We start from the raw sequence: 22,429 nt of genomic DNA, 5'->3' as shown, positions 1-22,429 counted from the left end.
TGAAACCAACGAGCTAACGTTAGCTTATGTAGCTTAGTAGCTGTTATCACGTGGTGCAGTTAGCTTAAGTTAATAGCTATAATGGCATGTTAATGTAGTTGTATTTTATCAAACATTGCGTTGCCTTATTATGCAATGAAACACCTGAAGATATGATGATGCTAGGGTATAATTGCTAAATTTAAGGTTAGCTTAACACATCACATGAGAACCACGTGTTCGGCATGCTGCTGCTTCAGGTTTGTCTTTCCTCCGCGCCTTTTAATGTTACAATTGATATTTTCTGACTGGATCACAGGTAGTAACATTATCTTTGTTTTTTTCCAGGTTGAAGCCAGTGTGCTGAGCATTGCCAAGTTTAACAGCATGGTGGTGAGCCTCGCTGCCTTCTTCCCCTTCAAATCGGTGCAGGGTGCTCTGGAGAACATCAGTGCAATTTCTGAAGGCAAGATCATTTCCTTTTTTTGGCTGCATTTGTGTCCTCAGTTGTAATGTATCAATCTGTCAATCCACTGATTTCCTGTGCTGACAACCTCCATGTAACCCTGCACAACTGAGGAAAGCCTTTTGAATGCATGTGTTCTGACATTTTCAGCTATTTTCCGGATGTTTTTTCTTTAGCCCCGGACAAATTCTCCTTCAATAATACATTAACCGTACTTTACCTAGAGGACGGCATAATTGTAATTTCCCGTGTTCAGTGAATGCAACAGAGGAAAGACACCACCAGTAAGCGAACATGTAAGCAAAGCATAAATTACAGCTACGTTGACGTTACTTTGAATCGCGGGGGTAAGCTAAACCGTTAGCAAGTAGCTATAGCTAGCCAGAGATATTAAATAAACACTTGGTCATACAATCTAAATGTTGTGTTTTTTTAGCGTTACCTGGTGATTTAAAAGAAAGCTCTCTGGGAAATGTTGACTTGCATGAAGATAGAAGCTACCTTACAGTACACAGTTGATCCTGAGTCCTGTCAGTGAAAGTGTTTCATAGTTAGCTTAGCTAAGCATCAACCTAGCACTGAAATATATGGATGTTATGTGACAGTATTTCTGAAAAAGTCAGCTGAAATGGTGGCATAGTTGCCACTGCTTTGTGTCGACAGCATGTTTGAACGTATTTGCAGCAGTAAATGTGGCTGTTTGGCCACTGACGTTGCCATAACAACACCTGAATTTAAATGTGCAACCTCTTTTTGTGACAGATTTTTGCATGAAATTATAATTCTTCTGAATGATATTCCTATTGACAGCTAGTTTCTGTGTGAACATTATGAGATGGACAGCCAGCTAACAAGCTTTTTATATACAGAGATTTCAGATCAAAGCTAATCCAGTGTGGCTCCTGAAAGGGGGGCAAGGGACACTATACTCCCAAATATTAAGCCTTGACCCATCTTAAAATTCATGATAAAAAAATGATCTGCATTGTCGGAGGCCTTTTTTCCTCATTATCATGTCAAATTGTACAGCTTTCCTTAGTTTTGAATGCAGAAAGATGACTATTAGAGTAAGTGAAAATTACTATATTAAAGTGTTAAGTGAATTACTCAAACTGCATTTGTATAGGAATGATTCTGTCCTATTGGCAGATAACTACTCTAACAGTGATATCTACAAGAGGTTTCCAATGTAAATTTAACTATTTTCAATTGGTTAGTATTATATTTTGTGACAGTGGTGACACTCATTTTAATGAAGACAAATTTGTGTATCTTGAAATTCATTTATTTGACAGAGCTGGAAACTGATTGACTGATCCACAAGGCCTCAACTATTCTTTGGAAGAGCTTTAAAGCCACCCACGTCCATGGGGACATCACAGAGCAGCTACATGCTGCAAATGTCAGTGAGATTCAGGATCGTAGGGAGGATCTGAAACGCGTAGCAGCAGTGACGGCCTTTCTTGGGAAGCAAGGGATTGCTTTTAGAGGGCACGACGAAGCAGGAGAGAGTGATGACAAGGGTAATTTTATGGAATGCATGAAGCTTCTTGAAAACTTTGATCATTTTCTGCAAACATATAAGCCACCTTCATGTGTGACCTATCTCTCACCCTCATCACAGAATGATATGATTGAAAGCACCGCTGACGTTGTAATGGCAAGGATAATCTCTGAGATTAAAGAGGCAAAAATGTACTCGGTAATGGTGGATGAAGCAAGGGATAATCACACAGAGCAGCTTGCATTGTGTGCGATATGTAAATCCAGAAGGCTCAGTGAAAGAAAGGTTCCTTGGACTTTCTCAGCTTGCAGCATTTGATGCTAAAACCATTACTGACACAATAGAGCAGCTACTTGACAAACATGGAATAGGACATCTTAAATGTGTTGCTCAAAGTTATGATGGCGCTGCTGTTATGAGTGGTACAAGCTCGATTTAGAGAAGCATCCAGAGGCACTTTATGCCTAACAAAGCTAATGCAGGCACACGTTTGTTTGTGACACCAGATGGCGTAATTCTCCGATTTATCAAGGATTTTATACCAACCTTGATAACCCTGTTACACACACACGACACACCTATATGCCGCAAGCTGATTATCGAGCCTTCATTGTAACAGATCTTGTAGGCCACGTTATTCTTTACTTTCTACGTCTTTATATGTAGAAGATATTACTTTTTTCTCCGTCATGTTGTTTCCATAGCAACAACTTCCTGTCAACAGCCTAAACTCGCCTTCAAAATAAAAGCACAGGAAGTTAACCTAAATTACATTTAAGACGTACAACTGCAACAAAAGTAACAAAAAACAATGTAATATCCTTTTCAGTTTCACAGAACACAAATTGGGTTATTTACATATGTTTACAGTACTGTCGATTGTTTTATTTTTTTTAATATTATTTGCAGAATTTGGCCGTGTAAAATGTCCTCTTTGTTTGCTGTACAGCCAATACGTGACGTCATTGGTAAGCATAACGAACCCCGAACAGATTCTGGTACCTACACCGCCACTGTGGGCTAAGCCCCGAATGTTTCCAGGTCCAGGCGACGCCCCTGGTTTAAACCAAATCAATTGTTAACCTTCACATATTAGCAGTAGCCCATCATAAACTGAACAATAAAGGATTCTTCTGGCAGATCCATGTATGATGTGTTGCATCTTTCAAATGGCTCTTCTGCAGGTTTCAAGAGTAATTTGAACCAAGTCTCTACAGACCAATAAGTAATCTTCCTCCTTCCCTTGCAGGTGTGGTTCATGGTGACCTGAAGTTGTTCCTAGAGACAAACCTGCCCCTCTCTGCGAAGAAGAAAGCCGTGTTGGGGGTTTCAGATTCCAAGGTCGGAGAATCTTTACAAGAAGAGTTTACCGTGTCCATCCAGACTGGAGAGGTGGTGGCAGAGATGAGCAGAAGTGAGGATCATTTTCCTGTCTCAGTTTTTTACTCCTGTTGTGATGTCATTTTTTTTTAACCCTGAAACTCATGAAGGTTCATACTGAAAATCTGAACAGGCGCTGGTCACATGCTGTTCTGCCACTCTTCCACTGAACTCAACACATCTAATCTGTTGTCTGTCCTGTAGGTCTGCACTTCCACTCGCTGGTGAAGGGTCTCACCGGCCTGGCTGCCTCCAAGGCACAGCTGGATACCACTTCCCAGAGCTGGTCAGAATCGTCCGCAGAGCATGGAGGCCGTGGTGATGGACGGCACCAAGGCTCAGGCCATCCTGGAAGCATCCTGTTCCTCCATGGGTACGCAAACTTCATTTAATCTTTACTACGTTGGCATCTGTGCACGTCACATGCATTTAAAACTTAAACACACACCATGCCCCTATTTGCCCACCCTGGACTAATAAATGTCCTTGGTGATTAACACAGGGGGGCAAATAAAATCTCTCATAAACCTGTAGTAAAGGCACACCGTCCGCTCTGCGGATCCTGTCGGGAGAAACAAACACAAATGCAATGACTTATCAGTGAAATCTCTTTGGTTGTGTTCAACCTACTGCACAACATGGTTCATGCAATGGTAGTAAACCTCTGCTTAAAGTTCCCATGTCATGGCCATTTCTACTGATCATATTTCCATTGTTGAGGTATACTAAAATAGATTTATATTGTGCAATTTTCCAAACTCACATTGGTTTCTCATACAGCATCTTTGTATAGTATGTGTATTCACTCTGTCCTAAACGGCTTGTTGGAGCTCCTGCCCCCCCCTCCTGTGAGCCCAGTGTGCTCCGATTGGTCAACCACCAGAGACTGGGCTCCGCCCATGTCTAACACAGTGCAATTTTCGGCTCCGAGCGGAACATCAGTTTTACAATGGCGTCGGTACAGCCGTATATGTTTGAACCGGAGTCCGATCCTGAAAGTGAGACAGACCAACGTGATAGACCTGATCCACCGTCCCAAACTAGAGCAGACGGTTTCACAGTGGAACGTTTTTATTTAGTATCGCTCTTACATTTCAGATGATAGAACTGCATCATGTATCTACATCAAAGTAACAAGTTTGTCCGCTAACTAACCGAACTGTACCTACAACTGTTGTTATTTAGGTGCACTTTTGGAAACTGCGCCATGATGCCTACCGAAGTGGAACCCGTCTGTTGCAAAGAAATAAGAAAAGGTAGCCGAGCTGACAGTTACAACATTATGTAGCCAGCTAGCTGAAAACACCAACAGTAGCACACAACATTATATGCCAAGATATACACCATACATATTTGTCAAGTCAATAGACTTTTTATTTCTTCCTTAGTAATTGAATGTTTATTTTGTAAACCTTGCCATAGTTGGTTTAATTGCTAAACGTGTTATGTTACAAATATCTTACCTTCCTATAGGTTGTAACACGAATGAACCAAGTCCCAGCACCCATTATGTGCATGGTACACCACCCAGGACTAGAGCCAAACTGTCTCAACCATACACCCTGCAGAACCTCCATACTATTTACAGATTAGATTATGGACCTTTGAGGCGTAGAACGGAAGAAGAGTAAGTTATTCTTACCTATAATTAACTACTACTGTGTTTGATGAAAAATCAAATCATGGTTTGCTATATATGAATGATATGTTATAGGAGCAAATAATTCAGGGAAGAAAGGCTATTAAGATATATATATATATATATACACACACACACACACACCCTGTAAATCATCCATTCCTCCCCTTATAGGCGTTTTCGGCATCTTGCCTATCGCAGGTTTGTAAACTGGTGCCGGGGCTTTTTAGGACGAGGCATCAGAATGGTCATGTGTTGTCCGCCGGATACGCCAGGAGTTTCCTGATCTGGCTGGACAGTATGTTGGCTTCCGACCTCCCCTGGACTGAAACGGGAGACATGGCGGGCAACCAGTTCCTCCTTTGAGGGTGTTGGGTCCGACTGTACTGGAGCGGTGGTGGGTACCGGGGTCCTGCTGAGATGTACTCTAACAAAGATAAACATAACATTCATAAAATTAATTTTGTATCCGATGAAAACAGTCAATTTCATAAAAGCAACACTTTCTGGGACACATTCCTAACGAAATCAAATGCAAATCACAAAATATTAGAGAAACGTAGTTGTTTTAGGTTCGTTAGCTTGCCAGCTAGATTCATATGCTAACCTACGTGTGCTAGTTCAGTGTAATATGCCAACCTACTATGAACAACACAGGGATGCAAACTTGTCACCTTTCGGCAAAATTCGCCGTTTTGAATCCAAAATAGGTCGTTTGTGTGATAAGTGTAGATCTGCAATAAAAATATTTTCAGGGTATGGGGGGGGGGTCTGGGACCCGGAGTAATCTGCGGCCGCGAGCTGTTATGTGCCATCATGACACGCATGGTGTTCTTTTTTTATATATTATAATGAAGCGGGAGCTGTGTGCTCGAGTCTTCCTGTCGGCTCTGCTCATGGATGTATAATAAGGCTCTGCTGCTCCGGGATGAGGGTCTAGCTTCAGCAGCTACATTACCTACGGTGCGTTCGTTAATATTAACTGTGTGGTCCGGAGTCACTGTGGCACAGACTGGACCGCTGGTGAACAGCTGTTAGAACGGGCCGTTCAGGTGTTCAGAGCAGAGCTCCCTGTCGGAGCGGCAGAGCGTGATGTGCACTGAAAAGTTTTTCTGTCGCAATATTATCGTTGAGCTAGCTAACTAGCATACATTGTCACTATCTGCTAACGTTAGCTTTAGCCTTCGTTTTCTAATAGTTTTTTTTCATAGGCTATAAACGGAGGTGGTATAAGTATAGATCTTGTACTAGAGTAAAAGTAGAAGCACTCAGATCTTGTACTCAAGTACAAGATCTAAGTACTCAGGTTTGAGTAGAAGTACCAGAGTGTAGGAACAATCCTGCAATCAAAATGTTCCTCAAATAAAAGTACAAAAGTATTCTCATCAAAATATAGTTAAAGTAGCGACAGTAAAAGTAGTCATTGTGCAGATTGGTCCATTTCAGAATAATATATATGATATGTTTTATAATGATTGATCATGAAAGTGTTCTCAAAGCTGGTAAAGGTGCAGCTAGTTTGAATGACTTTGTATACTGCAGGGTAGCTTGTGAATTTACTCCAGGTGGAACTGAAGTCTGATTTAACACTTGATTATATTTCACATCATTCATCCACATCTGTAAAGTAACTAAAGGTATTAAATACATGTAGTGGAGTCAAAGTACACCTTTTACCTCTGAACTGTAGAGGAGTAGAAGAACAAAGTAGCAAAACATTGAAATACATAAAGTACAAGTATCTCAAAATTGTACCCAAGTATAGTACTTGTTGAGTTTATGAACTTAGTTACTTTACACCACTGGCTATAAAGATAGAAAGACTAAGCCTTGCACAGAGGCATGAAAATACATTTTCAAAATGCTCAACAGTGCTGCCAAAATTATAAACTGACTGCTACACAATTAAAATAAATGCTTTTATATATTTCTATTAGATGCGACTCTTTGGTGTTTCTGTTATTATTAACACTGCTGCTTTAGTTGTTCTGACTGCTAACATCCTGTTATTCCTCATTTTAAAGCCGATATTCCGTGGGGTTGGGGGGGCTCGGATCCTTGTCACCTTTTGCATCCCTGACAACAGCTAGTGGTTCATATTGGGCTAGCAAGAACATGTTTACAATTGCAATCTTATACGGGTAGTCTGCTACGTTCGGTCATTCATTGTAGCTGGCATAAAAACAATGTTTTCCCTGGCAAACTCATGTCTAGCTCTTGGTAGCCTTCTTTTTTAGCTCGGTAGCATACACGCTAGGAACGCCAACTATAATGTAATTAAGTTTCGCGACTGACCGTACGGTAAATCACCCGGAGTATACTGTCTGAGTATTTCGTGTGTGAATGCAGACATTCTCCTGCTATGAGATACATGTAAGGCCATCTGCTGACATTCGAGTTGATATATGGAAACGCTAGCAACTTAGTTAGCCCAGTTAGCACTGTGTCAATGGCTTGGCAGCCTGAAAAACGTTTACCCATTTCAACAGTCGTGGTAGATACCTTGTTTGTTTTAAACATCATAAATACACAAACAACAATGAATACTTACAGGTTGTGTACCCGAATCTCCCGCTGGTCCAAACAAAGTAGGAACAGCATCGTTCTTCAGTGCCCTACGCTGTACATATCCGGCATGAATCGCTGAAAGGTTTGTGAAGCTTTGTTTCGTGAAATGCTGGCAGAGGGTCTATTCACACGTCACAGTACCCAGGAAGTAAACGATGGAAAATGAGAAATCTCCAACGAGGCGTTTTGGGGCAGCATAGACTGTGTTAGAGTTTTACTCGCTACAGGGTGTTCTTTGAGGGTTTGTGACTCTGCAGACCGTTTACATGCATACAAACCTTCAACACACAAGGGGACGGGTAATAACCGGAAAAGCATGACATGGCCCTTTAAAACAAATACAAATAATAATTTGAACTGTATCTTTTTAACTGTTTACCCTGAACGTATAGTTCAACTGAAAAACCAAAATAAATGTTAAATACCAATAAACAAGATCAACAAATATTTGAGCGCACTTCCACAAGCCACTAAACATAAATATGATAAATAAAAATAAATTAGATCAAATATGTTGCAGTGCACGGTCACAACCTAGCAAAGCAAAATAATCGTTTTTTTGTAATTGTGGCAGGACAAAATCGTAATTGCGATTAAAATATGATTAATTGCACAGCCCTAGTTCAACCCACTGCACAACATGGTTCATGCAATGGTAGTAAACCTCTGCTTAACACATTTTCTTAATCTATCCTTCAGGTATGGACATCTCACCCATTGAGAGATTCTCCACTCGCGTGGTGGCTCTGGCTGAATATCCACTCGGGCTGCAGGAGTACCTGCGCTGCAAGATGGCCCAAGTGGCCCCAGATTTAATCTGAGAAGTGGTGAGTTAAAGTGCAATGTGTTCACTGTATATAAATTACTCTAGGACCAATGATGTGTTTACCAAATCTGTCAATCCCCTGAATCTCTGTGTTGATACTTCCGGTCCTGATGGTCCTCCTGAGTAATCCATTTCTCATGGTACCTCCCCCAAAGCTCTGTTGATCATTGAAGCTAATGCCCTTTTCTTCTTCAGGTTGGAGCTCGCTTTTTCCACTAGGCCGGGCCGGAACTAGGCCTAGTGGAAGCGCAACCAAAAACGGGCACGACACGGCACGCTTAAAGCGAGCTCCGCGCTGTAGTGGAACTGCGCCATAACAAGGCCCTGTTCAGGTACTGGGGCACCCCCCCCTCCCTGCTGGGGAATAAAGTGGCTACAGTGATGGCAGGGCGGGGCAGGAACCGAGCAGGGTGACTGGAGAGGGCTAAGGTCTCCTCCAGAGTGATCCCTCTCCCCCAATGCACCCCCACAGTCTGAGGTAGAACATCTGATGAACTAGTTGGACTAAAACACAGGAACTAACATTAAACTAATTGAGGCACTGACCTCCAACAATAATAATGCAACTTGACTCGAAGACAATTTGTGTAAAAAAAGTTCACTCAATAATTTCTTATGGGTGTCCTCAGTTGTAATGATGTATCAATCTGTCAATCCACTGATTTCCTGTGCTGACAACCTCCATGTAACCCTGAACAACTGAGGAAAGCCGTTCCTAACATAACGCATAACTATCATAGCGCTTTCCTCGTCGCGTGGGCGTAGATATGCCGGATACGGAAGTACTTCCTTTGTTACGTTTAATAGCAGGCTATAAGCCAACGTGAAATATGCACTGCGCCCCTATCGTACCTGAATGTTGGCTTACAATATTATACTAGAGTAGTTGATTATCAGGATGATAAACAGTTTTACTATGCATTTAATGCACGTCCCATATGTATATTTTAATTGAACAACTAAAATCTCAACCTAAATGTCATGAAATAATAGTACGGTGTCTCTGGTATTTTATGAAATCATTAATACGTTGCTTATTATCTTGAGTTTTTTTCAGAATGTCTCTGTCCAAAACCTTTAGAACGGCCACTAAGCCTTAAGAAAGGCTCCCACAAATTAAGGTGAAGGTTCTGGCGGTGAAAGACACCACAAAAGTACAAAGGTGGGAGTTCGATGGAGAGGGTGCCAAGGCCACACAGGTTTATCGAAACCGAACAGCTGCGGTCACAGACGGGCAGACTGTACAGAAATGTGTTTTATTTGAAGATTTGCTCCAGCAAATAAACGAGGGCCAAACTTACATTGTAAGGAATTATGGCATGAGCAAATTTGGTCATACCAAATCCATGCTCAGCAGAAAGAACACAGCCATATACATGTGTGCCCCGCTCCAGGCCATTTGGAGGAGGAAGGCAAGGCCCTCCTGACACCTCCCTCCACCCTGGTGCCAATTCTGGATCTGACCACAGGGATTGAGCAATTGGTGACAGTTCAAGGGTTCATCAACGAGGTACGTTATACTCAGATTTACAATGTTTTAAGCAAGTAACATCATACATCAACAATTTTAAAACATTGATATAATGTAACTTACCATGAAGTGCTTTGAAAATATCATCCTATGTTGCACAGACAACTGTGAAACAAAAACAAAAGGTCAAGTTGTAATTGCACACAAAGCACTGAGGCCTACATACTCAACTAGAATATAGTGTATTAAGTTTACATAGAAACATGCATGTTATTACACCAAAGAAACATTGTATAAGTTACAATTCCAGAGACATGTGCATAATATATATATATATATATATTTTCCCCCTTTACCTGCAACATTTAGATTGAGCCAATTATAAAACATCAGATGGGCTCAGAACTACCAGTCCCACTCAGGAATGTGACACTAAAAGAGGTAGGGAGAAGTGGAAATTATGTCCAACAACTGATTTATACTCTGTAACAAAACATTTATCACTCAAGTGCAATTGAAATGCTCTGGGAAGTGTCTGCCTAAATCACATTGTACCTGTGACTAAGCACTACTTTAGCCCGTTCTGTTTTTGCAGGATGAGGGGGAGATCCAGGTTTGCCTCTGGAGGGAGTCCAATCTGGTTCCCATAACAGATGGCATGTTGATCCAGGTGAGCCATCTGCGTGGCAAAAATGCCCCGAACCACGGTTTCTCCTTCCACGCCACAGCCTTCACGGAGGTAGAGGTGAGTAAAGTACTCAAGGTGTTTTACTCATGCGCCCTATATGGCTAGTATTTTACTAAACATCTGGAAACAATGACTAAATTGTATGTTTATGTTCTGTAGCTTCTTTCCATGACAAAAAAAATCAAGGTGGAGGGACTCCGTGTTTTAGAATGTGGAGACGCGGAGCTGCTACAGGAGAACGGGACCAGGATCGTAGTAGATCGAGCCATTTGGTTGAAGTACGAACTTCCAATAGTCGCCATGCCAGAGTTTAATTTCATCTTTGCACGTCACGTGCATTTAAAAAGTAAAAACACACCTTGGTGATTAACACAGGGGCAAATTGAATCTCTCATAAACCTGTAGTGAAGGAACACCGTCCTCTCCCCCAGAGTGATCCCTCTCCCCCAGAGTGATCCCTCTCCCCCAGAGTGATCCCTCTCCCCAGAGTGATCCCTCTCCCCCAGAGTGATCCCTCTCCCCCAGAGTGATCCCTCTCCCCCAGAGTGATCCCGCTCCCCCAGAGTGATCCCGCTCCCCCAGAGTGATCCCGCTCCCCCAATGCACCCCCACAGTCTGAGGTAGAACATCTGATGAACTAGTTGGACAAAAACACAGGAACTAACATTAAGCTAATTGAGGAATTGATCTCCAACAATTAAATGTAATGTTAAAAGCTCGTTGAGCCAATTTATTTCAAATAAGTAATGTGTAAGTGGCACGGCCTTGTTGAATTTCCTTTTGAGTTTCACGCTCTGTGGCATTATTACAATGATGTTCACATTTTTCGTCAACAGTAGTCATCCTTCGGGTTGGTGGTGATAAGCTTTATTCTGAGCAAAGCCACTAGGTTGCTAAACTACTGTTATCTTAACAATTTGTGATTTATTATTGAATGTCTTTGCTTGCAAGTGTGTACGGGGACAAGCTGCGCGGACAGGTGGAAGAGCGCTTGTCTTTCTATGAGACGGGCGACGTGCCACGCAAGAATCTGGATGTCATGAAGCTGTGAAAGAGGTGAGTGCAGAAAAGAAGCTCTTTACCCATGGATCAAATGTGTCCTATAAAAAGTTCAGTCTGTAAATGCTGTGGATGATGACAAGCTTTGTCCTGACCCTACTGTGGGGGTTTAAAATGATTTAATGAGCCTGACGCAGCATTAGGATGTAGAAATGTTGAACCAAACAAGCCAGTTTGCAACCATTTAATAATTTTTTTGTCCTAGGCTACTGAGATCAAGCGGAAACGCAAGAAGCGTGAAAAGAAGACGCTGGCAAGACCAACGGTGAAGCTGAGGTAAGCAGTGGTTGTAGTTTCAGGACACGCATGTTTTGATTTGAGATTTGACCCTCACATGGTCCTCTCTGTGTACGACATGCTAAATTATCATGACTCCGAACCATTGGCTGGTCCCAAATAATGGACCCGATCACTGAAGTGAGTCAGACATTACATCCACATAGAGCAGGATGTATATACATTGAGGGCTTGGAGTAAACATGAATATAGTTATTAACCTTTTTTACTGTCTTACAGGCAGAAAATGGAGACGCAGACACAAAGCCAGCGGCCGAGGAGATGGAGGTCGAGGCAGAGGAAGCCCCTGCTGCACAGAACGGAGCCGAGGAAACCCCAGGGAAAAAGACGTGGAGGTTGCTGTGGTCGAAGATAACGGAGCAGAGGTGTCTCTGTCTCTGTGTGCGTGTCTGTCTGTGAGCCACATGATGACATGTATAGATGCCGCAGCCTCCGGGCCGTGAGGACCTCTCATCTATCACCCTAGTCTGATGGCTGCTCGTTAATGAGGACCAGTGTTTCCGCCAGACCAGGGCTGAGAGGGCGTCCACCCCGAGAGCGGGGGGGGGGGGCGGGTGCTTGAATTTTGACTTGAGCCGTCCCTTATAGATACTGTCTTTTTACGTTAGTGAGCCGGATCATTTGGCTCGGCTCTCTTAAAGCGCCGGCTGTTTCGGCTCCCAAGCGGCTCTTCATGTTACCACAGTTTACCACGGAGCCTCAGTTTCGCCGCTGCGAGGCTCTGGTGTTCACGCGCGTGCTCCACTAGCACCGCTCATCGCGTCCAAATCGCGCACGTTCCGTGTTGTGCTGTAGCAGGCACCGCCGATGTCGGGGAAACAATCTTCAATACTCCGAAAAGAATCCCACCAGACTCCTTTGCCTCTCCAACAGAGGGATGTCCTTTTTCCTATTTGTTATTTCAAGCGATAAAAACTCTCGCTCTTCTCTCGAATTATTAAAATGTTTGGACGCCCTCGGCTCGAGTTCAGGGCGTCCCGAGCTGAATAAGGGCGTCAAATGACGGCAAGACGCCCCCATGGCGGAAACGCTGATGAGGACTCTAATTACCTCACCTGCCCAGGGTTATAATAATGATAATACTGTCTGTGTGCAGGCGTGGCTCTGATGACCACGGCGTGGTCGCTAAGATCAAGAGGGTCATCATGGAGAGAGACACCTACCCTCGAAAGTAGGGGCTGGGCCCCAAGGTACGATCTGTTTCCTTTTTACCTGTTCTGTGGTGTTAAAGTTATGTGTTGATGAGCTGCGGCTCGCCTCGAAAGTAGACGAGAATAGCCGATTGCAGCCGGGGGAGGTCTCAAAAAGCTTGCCTGAAGTCGGACAGCTCTGAGTCGGCTTGACTCGGTTTGCAATGGCAGAAATTGCGTTGGCGTTCTTCGTTGTGGATGCAATAGAAATCCCTTATTTATTTATATGGAGAAGGGCATGATGAATACCGTCTGCGGAGGTAATTACGTATATTTTTATTTGATAGGGACATACCATTTTAATGAACAGCAGTATAAAAAATGTAAATGCTTTTGAGCAAACGTGCTAATTTACATCCGTAGTACCTAGGCAGGTAACAAAAAGATAGACAAAAAATACACAAGTAAAAAGACAAAATGCATTGTAGGCTACTACATGTATCTAGGCCTACCACTGGCTGCATCAGTATAAATTAAAAAGTATGATCGATTATCCGGACTGATTACTTTACTCTACAGATCACAAATTGTGCAAAAATTATGACACTATTAGTCTTTTTTCCTAATGGGATAAGATAAAAGCTACTTTACTAAAGATATAGAAAGCAAGCAAGATAGTAGTACAAAGATACAATAAACAAGAATAAAACTGAAATCAAGTGAAGATAATATAGGCCTACAGCAGCAGCAGTTATGGCAACAACTGCAAAACACTAAAGAATGTTGAATAGGTCTAATGATTTATGCTCATCTGCTGCTGTGTCTGCCTTCCTTAGATCCGTTCCCAAGGTCCAACAATTTGTGGAAGAAGTGGTCCCACAGTACAGTCCTTCAGACTTTAAAAGTCATTTCCGATTGTCCAGGGGACATGTGGAAGTGTGTGTGTATATATATATATAACATAAAATATGTATTATCTGGACTGGTGATATTAAAAGCCATTTATTCCTTTCTACCAAACAGGATGTGATGACGACTATTGGCCCGTTCTACATGAACAGACAGCACAGTAAAGTGGCGCTCCAAAACAGTGTCCTTGCCTGTCTGTGGACTCTATCCAACCAAGAGTCCTATAGGGGGGGGGGGGATTTCCCAACACAGACTGTGCGGTAGATGGATGCCACATTCCCATTGTGAAACCACACTGCGAGAACCCAGTAGCATACCTCAACAGAAAACAGTTTCATTCTGTTGTGCTTACTGGGTTCTGTGACAGTGAGCGGCGATTCTGTCACGTCAATGTGGGCCACCCTGGTAGCTGGCATGATGCACGGGCTTTCCGGTTGCCCGGAAACATACATGTTATTACACCAAAGAAACATTGTATAAGTTACAATTCCAGAGACATGTGCATAATATATATATATATATCCCCTTTACCTGCAACATTTAGATTGAGCCAATTATAAAACATCAGATGGGCTCAGAACTACCAGTCCCACTCAGGAATGTGACACTAAAAGAGGTAGGGAGAAGTGGAAATTATGTCCAACAACTGATTTATACTCTGTAACAAAACATTTATCTCTCAAGTGCAATTGAAATGCTCTGGGAAGTGTCTGCCTAAATCACATTGTACCTGTGACTAAGCACTACTTATGTAGCCCGTTCTGTTTTTGCAGGATGAGGGGGAGATCCAGGTTTGCCTCTGGAGGGAGTCCAATCTGGTTCCCATAACAGATGGCATGTTGATCCAGGTGAGCCATCTGCGTGGCAAAAATGCCCCGAACCACGGTTTCTCCTTCCACTCCACAGCCTTCACGGAGGTAGAGGTGAGTAAAGTACTCAAGGTGTTTTACTCATGCGCCCTATATGGCTAGTATTTTACTAAACATCTGGCAACAATGACTACATTTTATGTTCTGTAGCTTCTTTCCATGACAAAAAAAATCAAGGTGGAGGGACTCCGCGTTTTAGAATGTGGAGACGCGGAGCTGCTACAGGAGAACGGGACCAGGATCGTAGTAGATCGAGCCATTTGGTTGAAGTACGAACCTCCAATAGTCGCCATGCCAGAGTTTAATTTCATCTTTACTACGTTGGCATCTGTGCACGTCACATGCATTTAAAACGTAAAAACACACCATGCCCCCTATTTGCCCACCCTGGACTAATAAATGTCCTTGGTGATTAACACAGGGGGGCAAATTGAGTCTCTCATAAACCTGTAGTGAAGGAACACCGTCCTCTCTGCGGATCCTGTCGGGAGAAACAAACAAATGCAATGACTTTGGTTTGAGCTAGTCTGATCTCCCATGCGGCAGTCTAACCAGGCCCTGTTCAGGTACTCGGGGCTAAGGACTCGCCCTCTCCCCCACATCACTGGTCCACTGGGAGGGGACGGGGGGATACCATGCGTGGCTGGAGCAAGAATATTCCAAAGCCGGGCCGGGTAGTCGCGACATCAGAGTTCTTCCTGAAGAATGTGAACCCATTTCATGAGGTACACCCCCCCCCCCCTCCCCTCCCTCCCTGCTGAGGAATAAAGTGGCTACAGTAATGGCAGGGCGGGGCAGGAACCGAGCAGGAACCGAGCAGGAACCGAGCAGGAACCGAGCAGGAACCAAGCAGGAACCAAGCAGGAACCGAGCAGGGTGACTGGAGAGGGCTACGGTCTCCAGAGTGATCCCTCTCCCCCAATGCACCCCCACAGTCTGAGGTAGAACATCCAAGTTATATTTCAACTATAAAAAGTGACTGTGATGACAAACTTGCCCTCACTGATTAGATCTGATTGAGACAACTTAGATAACTGAGCCACACTAAGGGAAGGACCCTTCAGACTGAATCAAAGTTAATGCATTTCTGCTCTAATTGCTGTCTCTCTTTCTTCAGGTGTTTGATAACGCTGATGCAGAGAGAAATAAGATGACTAAATCACCTGCAGGTATGTTTTTAAACTACACCTTAAATATGGATTATTTTTGGCTGTGATGACAAACTTGCCCTCACTGATTAGATCTGATTGAGACAACTTAGATAACTGAGCCACTTTTGCTAACAACTAAGCCACTTTAAATAATAGGTGTTTCAAACTCACAGTTTCTTTATCTTTCTTAAGGTGACCATGATGGCTGAGCACTAGGCACTGATCCTGATGCTGCCGTGACTTCATGAGGATGTCTCACTTCAAGGTAATTTCAAATATCTTGTATAAAATGATTTATTCACAGCATGCTATCCTAAGGACCAGGGCTTGTCTGTAGCTCTAGGGTTCTCCAAGTGCATGCCAGATAAAAGGTCGGTCTTTGACTGTTCTGGCCTCTTATGCCATCAGCAGCCACTCAACTGTCCAACAGATCCTCACGTCATTATGCAGAAATGCTTACTGCGCAACAACAGTTCTTTATTTCTTCTATATGTTATGCTACGGAAGAAAAGTTTATTATTCCGTCCAATTATTTTGTCTGTCTTCTCCTCCCTCCTCACTCCTCGACTCTCCTTCTCATTTTGATTGATGGTGAGCCAGAAGTTGGCGTCAGAACATTTTTGGTCAGTTGTTGGCAGTTTTGGATAAATTAATAAAAAGTAATTCAAAGGGCTGATTTTTATTAAATCACAGCAAAGGACTTTCCAGATGGCCTCCTAAACTCGGAGAAACTCCGTTCAAGCATCAAAACGTCCATAATTCAGGGTGCGTACGGGTGCTGGAAATCCTTGAAAATGCTTGAAATTGTACGAGGTGTTTTCAAGGTTTGAAAAGTGCTTGAATTTTGGGAATGGTGCTTGAATTTGGGATAAAGTGCTTGAAATTGTAAATGCTTTACTTCGCTTTTTAGATTAAAAGAAAATAAAGAAGTCGGAGCGCGCTTAATGGCTTCGCTTTTACATAAAACAGCTCCGCTCCGGCCTTCCCGCGCAATGCGCGTGACCGGCAAGTGTTTTTGTTACGTGTGTGACCTGGACATTCTGATGAGAGTGATAGATGACAGTATGCCAGGAGGTTGCCGTTTCAACGAGCGTTGGCTAGCAGAAGACAAATACAAGCCATGGCTAAGACGAGGGTCAAGCGAAGCCCAAGAGTAGCCTCCTGCAAAGTGTGCAACAATAACGATGCGAGAGTCTGCGCTGACGAGCCACACACCACACGAAAGGTACGCCATCGTAGAGAATTTTAGATTAGGCTATCGTTGCATGTTAAATACATGACACTTTTCTCTGTGCGCGGCAAAACAAGCTCGCCAAAATGGCTTCACTAGTCTGGCAGTATTTTAAGTGTCCGAAAATGACAATAAAATAGCGGAATGCAACGTGTGTGTGAAGCAGAAATCCTGCAGCTCCACCCGCTGTGACGGACCGGTGAGCGGAGCAGAACACACATTAAGAGTTAGACCTAACACACTTAGCTATTTTATCTACCTCTGGAACAAGCTAAACTAGTTATAAATATATTTATTCTTCACTGTCGGGTCGCTCATTACTGGATCAGTGAGCTGCAGGAGATACTGACGGGCTGTCAGGAGAGAGGGGGAGAGAGGAAAAGAGAGCGATATCGGCCGATACTGATTCCGGCGATCGGCTCCAAAATTGGCGATCGGAGCATCCCTAATAATTGTATATGATATGTTTTATAATGATTGATCATGAAAGTGTTCTCAAAGCTGGTAAAGGTGCAGCTAGTTTGAATGACTTTGTATACTACAGAGTAGCTTGTGAATTTACTCCAGGTGGAACTAAAGTCTGATTTAACACTTGATTATATTTCACATCATTCATCCACATCTGTGAAGTAACTAAAGCTATTAAATACATGTAGTGGAGTCAAAGTACACTTACCTCTGACTTGTGTTTACTGCCAACCTAAAAGTACCTCAAAAATAGTAATCTATACTATATTGAAAAGTTATTTGGCTGATTGTTTTATATTGGCTCAGCCAGGTTATATGGGATGCCCAGTCTACGTACAGATGGGTCACTCATTTTGAAATATTAAACTTAGTTTTCTTTTCTAACATTTTTAATTTTTCATCCTCATGTAGAATGCTATTATGAAACACACATTTGGTTGTTTATAGCATAAAGAACATCTGATTTAATGTGAGGTAGGGAAATAATCATTTGAGTATAAGTATGTGTATATAAATATGTAATTTACAACAGCTGTAAGATGCTTGAAAAGCATGAAAATGCACCTTGAAAATGCTTGAAAAGTGCTTGAATTTGACTTTGGAATTATCAGGGTTCTTACACCTTTTCCAGAGATACATCCCATAATACATCACATTTTTAACATTTGAACTTTAACATTGCGCAGCTCGTTAAGTTAGAGTGCGTAGGAAATCTTGAAATTTCCCTTCATATTTTTTTTTTAAACTGCCATAATTCCCAAACTCTACATTCCTGAGACATACTTTTTCATGACAAACGTAGGAAAACATCTCGTAGCTTGAAAAATGACAAATAATTAAGCAAAATAATTAAACAAAATGCCTCTTGAGGGCATGAAGTGACAAAAACGTTCAAAATGTCTCCATTAAAGCCCATTGTAATTTCAGGCAGATATTTCCACACAGCAGCAGCCGCACACCTTTAGTTAAACTGCCAAAAAGGCCACATTATTAACCCGAAAGTACACAAAAATTAAACTTCAGATACTCAACTTCCTTGACATGCTTCACGTTTTGAAATTTCAGATATCTGTTATCGTTCTTCCACAAAACGTTCACATGTAAGAGGTTCATCTCTCATTCAGAACAATGAAACCTTTGATCTTTTCATAGCTCGTTAGCTCAACTATAAACACCTGTGTAATGGAACACGATGATGTCATCACTCCAACTGACAGCAGTCAGTTCTAATGCTGCTTTCACACCGGACGCGATGCGATGTAAAGTCAATGCAGAGACGCGAATTAGCTCCGACGGCGAGCATGAAGCGGTGGACGCGATTGAACGGTGCAAGTTCAATTTTTTTCAACTCGAGCGTCAAATTCACGTGACGCGTTCTCGCGGAAGCCAATCAGCGGTGAGGATCTCAGCCAGTGCCGTCACTGACGTTCAACCACACATCAGCAGTTAGCAGTTAGCACAAAGAGCTCACAGCTCCTCATATCTGTTCAGAAACTGGACAAAAGTTAAACGAGTACAAACCACAGACTGTCTGTGTCATGGCGAATACAGTCGCTGGTTTATTTATGTCTGTAGGCCGTTGATATGAGTGTGGAATGAGCATATACAATGTTAGCTTAGCCTGGTCGACCCGATCTTCATTCAGAAAACAAGCATTTTAAAAGGTTTTTCGCCTGCCGTCTTGTCTGCAGACTTGTCAAGCATTAATTAATTCATGGTTTTTACTGACCGGTATCAGTGTGTTGTTACTTCGGCATCATTTAGAAACGTGTATTACAATTTAATCACGGTAAAATATGTTCATCTTGTTGTAGCTCCCGAGCCAGCGCGTCTTGTTTGAATGATGCGGTGAAACTCGAGCGTTTAGAGCGATGCGAATATTCGCATCGCGTCCGGTGTGAACGCAGCATAACTGTTCATTTCATACACACACTCTCTCTCTCAAACTTTCTCTCTGCCACACCGATCCATGCCTCAACAGCTCTACGCCAAATCTGAAATCTCACCATAAGCCGTTTCCATGGAAACGCATCCCTCGCCATAAAACACAATGTTGTCGTGATACCTATGCAAATGGTCCAAACACCACCAGACTTCAGATGACAGTTAATGGTCCAGCCCTCAACATGTCTATATACCATTAGTGAGTTTTCTTCAAAAGCTGTTGCCATGGCAACGCATCCCTTGCAATAAAACACGATATTGCTATAACTCCTATGAAAATTGTCAAAAAGTGCTAAAACTTCACATCTGTGCTAACAGTCCAGCCGTGAAGACATCTACGGGACAGTTTTGAGATTTCTTCAAATGCCGTTGCCATGGCGACAGACCACTCGCCATGAAACACGATGTCGCTGTAAGTCCAATCGACACGGTCGAATCGTCCCCAATCTTCACTTGTATATCACCGGTCCATGCCTCAACAGCTCTACGCCAAATCTGAGATCTCACCATATGCCGTTTCCATGGAAACGCATCCCCCTCCATAAAACATGATGTTGCTATAACTCCTATGAAAATGTTCAAAAAGTGCTCAAACTTCACATGTGTGCGAACAGTCCAGCCGTGAAGACATCTACGGGACATGCCGTTGCCATGGCAACACAATGCCCGCCATGAAACACGGTTTTCTCATAACTTCAGTGAAAATGCTCCAAATGGCCCTAAACTTCACAGGTTTGGTAACACAGCCATCAACGCATCTAAGCGTATTATGGGATGTCATCAAATGCCATTGGCATGGCGACAGATCATTCGCCATCAAGTTAGTTCAAAAGTTTGCATTTCAAATATTCTGCTGCTTTTCCAAGCCTTTTTACTTTCTTTTCTTCTCATCACACATTCAAGCCCCCAGTGTTCATGTATCATTTCAATCTAAATTCTTCACTTTCTTCTTACACATTACATTTAAGCATAGCAATTTAGCGTCAGCTTTTCAGCATAAAGCATTCCCACTAGCAATTTCTTCAGGAATTGCATTCTCTAGTTTTAATGCTGTTCTCTTCCTGCAGGCATCAATCTGCCCATGAGATCTAATCCGATGTCCTTGGGATGCAGAGGCTCCATGTAACATGAGGTATTTAAGGAGATTTGTCTGCATCATTTCATAACTTCCTGATCTATGATGAATTTAAAACAAGAGGACTGTTGGATGAAACTCGCGGATATGGGACTGAGATTAGCTCTTAAATAATGACCTTAGAAAAAGTGTTTGAATTTCACTAAATGTAGTTTCTTTGTATTCTCAGGTGCAGTGCGTTGAAGGCAGCAGCAAGATGGTGAAGGAGGACAGGAGGATGTAAAGCTCTGAGTCGTAGCGACTGGACAAAGTGCTATACGAGTACCGTCAGAGTTCTCTGTAAAGGATTTCTTACAAACTGTACAGCTGAACGGTTTCTCTCCGAAACAATTGTTGAAATAAACATCTTACACAGAACAATTTTGAGAATCCCTTTATTGATATTCTTGTATTTACACATGTGAAGGACATTTAGAGTTTGTGATGAATGTTTCACAACACTTATGGTGCAACAAGCATTGGATGCTTAGTTCACAAAGTTAATACATAACATTACAAATGATAAAATACTTCCAGACACAGCACATACTGAGGGCTTGTTTTTAATGAAAAAATGCATGTGTTATTTTTGAAAAATCTGGTTGAAATTGTCCTTTATATCCCACTATCATGTCTAGCTTAAATATCAAACTGAAGCACAGGTAATGTGGTCTTTGACTAATACTAAACTTTTTTAAGAGTGATTTCCTGCTACTTTGTCATTGCAATGCCAAATAGTTTTAAATACAGTGGCAACCCCACACATGAATGGTTTCAGGATGCTTTACTGTTGGAATGACACAGGAGTGATGGTAGCGTTAACTTTTGTTCTCCGGACAAGCTTTCTTTTGGACTTCCCACACAATCTGAAAGGGGATTCGTCAGATAAAATGACGTTACCCCACCCCTCAACTATCCAATCCCTGTATACCTTTTGTGGAATATCAGTGTCTGATGTTTTTCCTGGAGAGAAGGGGCTTCTTTGCTCCCCTTCTTGAAACTAGGCCATCCTCCAAAGTCTTCTCCTCACTGTGTGTGCAGATGCTCTCACACCGGCTGCTATTCCTGATCAAACGGTGCTCTGCTGGTGCTCCGATCCTGCTCCTGATCAACTTTAGGAGACGGTCCTGGTGCTTGCTGGACTTTCTTGGGCGCCCTGAAGCCTTCTTCACAACAATTGAACCTCCCTCCTTTTTCAGGATTAAGTTCATTTTCATAGCAAAGAGGGATGTTGAAATAAATTGCAAATCACTCTTCATAACATGCTGCAGTATTTGTGTCATTCTCAAAACTTTTGGCCACGTCTGTACATTTAACCCATCCTTGTATAAGAGCCGTGTGCAGCTCCTATAGCTCCAGGGCTTCTATTTTAACCTCCGGGTTTAATTTAAAACATTTCACGAATACCAAAATGTTTGCGCATAATTCAGTTATTTTTATTACATCTGGTGCACATGTCCCCCTCATAGTAAATAAATATCGCTCTACTGCACATCACTTTATTTCCTTAGTCTCATTTATTCTTCAATGTGCCTACAAAACGGTCAAACTGAATTTAATGCAATTTCCAGGTAAAAATAGAACTTATATCCTTCCTGAATTTAACAACAGACTCACCACAGGATGCTTTGAGTCTGGGTCGAGTTAAGTGGAGTTGGCGTCGAAGAAGAAAGCAGAAGAAGCCATGAAATCTGTTTTTTATTAAAGCAATGAATGATAAGATAAGGGTAAGTATT

The 22,429-nt window shown here is 42.4% G+C and overlaps 1 protein-coding gene, 2 long non-coding RNA genes and 6 other non-coding genes across 11 annotated transcripts in view; all 9 read left to right on the top strand.

The window, feature by feature from the left end:
• LOC117478108 (tumor necrosis factor receptor superfamily member 14-like) overlaps window positions 1-22,429 on the top strand; it is a 51,204-nt gene that overhangs the window by 13,954 nt on the left and 14,821 nt on the right. The gene's annotated exons all lie outside the window — the stretch shown is intronic.
• LOC117478110 lies at window positions 3,283-21,068 on the top strand. 3 transcript variants are annotated; one of them, XR_004555385.1, is made up of 8 exons: window positions 3,283-3,363; window positions 3,534-3,702; window positions 8,236-8,363; window positions 8,558-8,840; window positions 15,903-15,954; window positions 16,129-16,201; window positions 20,647-20,711; window positions 20,884-21,068. It is a non-coding gene; the product is annotated as an uncharacterized LOC117478110 (long non-coding RNA). The 3 variants fall into 3 exon arrangements; XR_004555386.1 differs by lacking the exons at window positions 3,283-3,363; window positions 3,534-3,702 and adding an exon at window positions 5,351-5,365; XR_004555384.1 differs by lacking the exons at window positions 3,283-3,363; window positions 3,534-3,702; window positions 8,236-8,363; window positions 8,558-8,840 and adding an exon at window positions 15,622-15,726.
• LOC117478471 lies at window positions 3,789-3,909 on the top strand. The gene has a single exon (XR_004555436.1). It is a non-coding gene; the product is annotated as a small nucleolar RNA SNORA26 (small nucleolar RNA).
• On the top strand, window positions 11,182-12,382 carry LOC117478111. The gene is made up of 3 exons (XR_004555387.1): window positions 11,182-11,577; window positions 11,786-11,856; window positions 12,097-12,382. It is a non-coding gene; the product is annotated as an uncharacterized LOC117478111 (long non-coding RNA).
• LOC117478513 lies at window positions 11,648-11,715 on the top strand. Its single transcript, XR_004555476.1, has one exon. It is a non-coding gene; the product is annotated as a small nucleolar RNA SNORD57 (small nucleolar RNA).
• Window positions 12,277-12,353, top strand: LOC117478501. The gene has a single exon (XR_004555465.1). It is a non-coding gene; the product is annotated as a small nucleolar RNA SNORD83 (small nucleolar RNA).
• On the top strand, window positions 15,164-15,284 carry LOC117478466. The gene has a single exon (XR_004555430.1). It is a non-coding gene; the product is annotated as a small nucleolar RNA SNORA26 (small nucleolar RNA).
• LOC117478525 lies at window positions 16,238-16,368 on the top strand. Its single transcript, XR_004555488.1, has one exon. It is a non-coding gene; the product is annotated as a small nucleolar RNA SNORA44 (small nucleolar RNA).
• Window positions 20,749-20,819, top strand: LOC117478479. Its single transcript, XR_004555443.1, has one exon. It is a non-coding gene; the product is annotated as a small nucleolar RNA SNORD99 (small nucleolar RNA).

This window comes from Trematomus bernacchii, unplaced genomic scaffold, assembly GCF_902827165.1.
Source record: "Trematomus bernacchii unplaced genomic scaffold, fTreBer1.1, whole genome shotgun sequence".
Taxonomy (NCBI): Eukaryota; Metazoa; Chordata; class Actinopteri; order Perciformes; family Nototheniidae; genus Trematomus; species Trematomus bernacchii.
The sequence above is the reverse complement of the archived record's forward strand: the minus strand, read 5'-3'. Positions and strand labels throughout refer to the sequence as shown.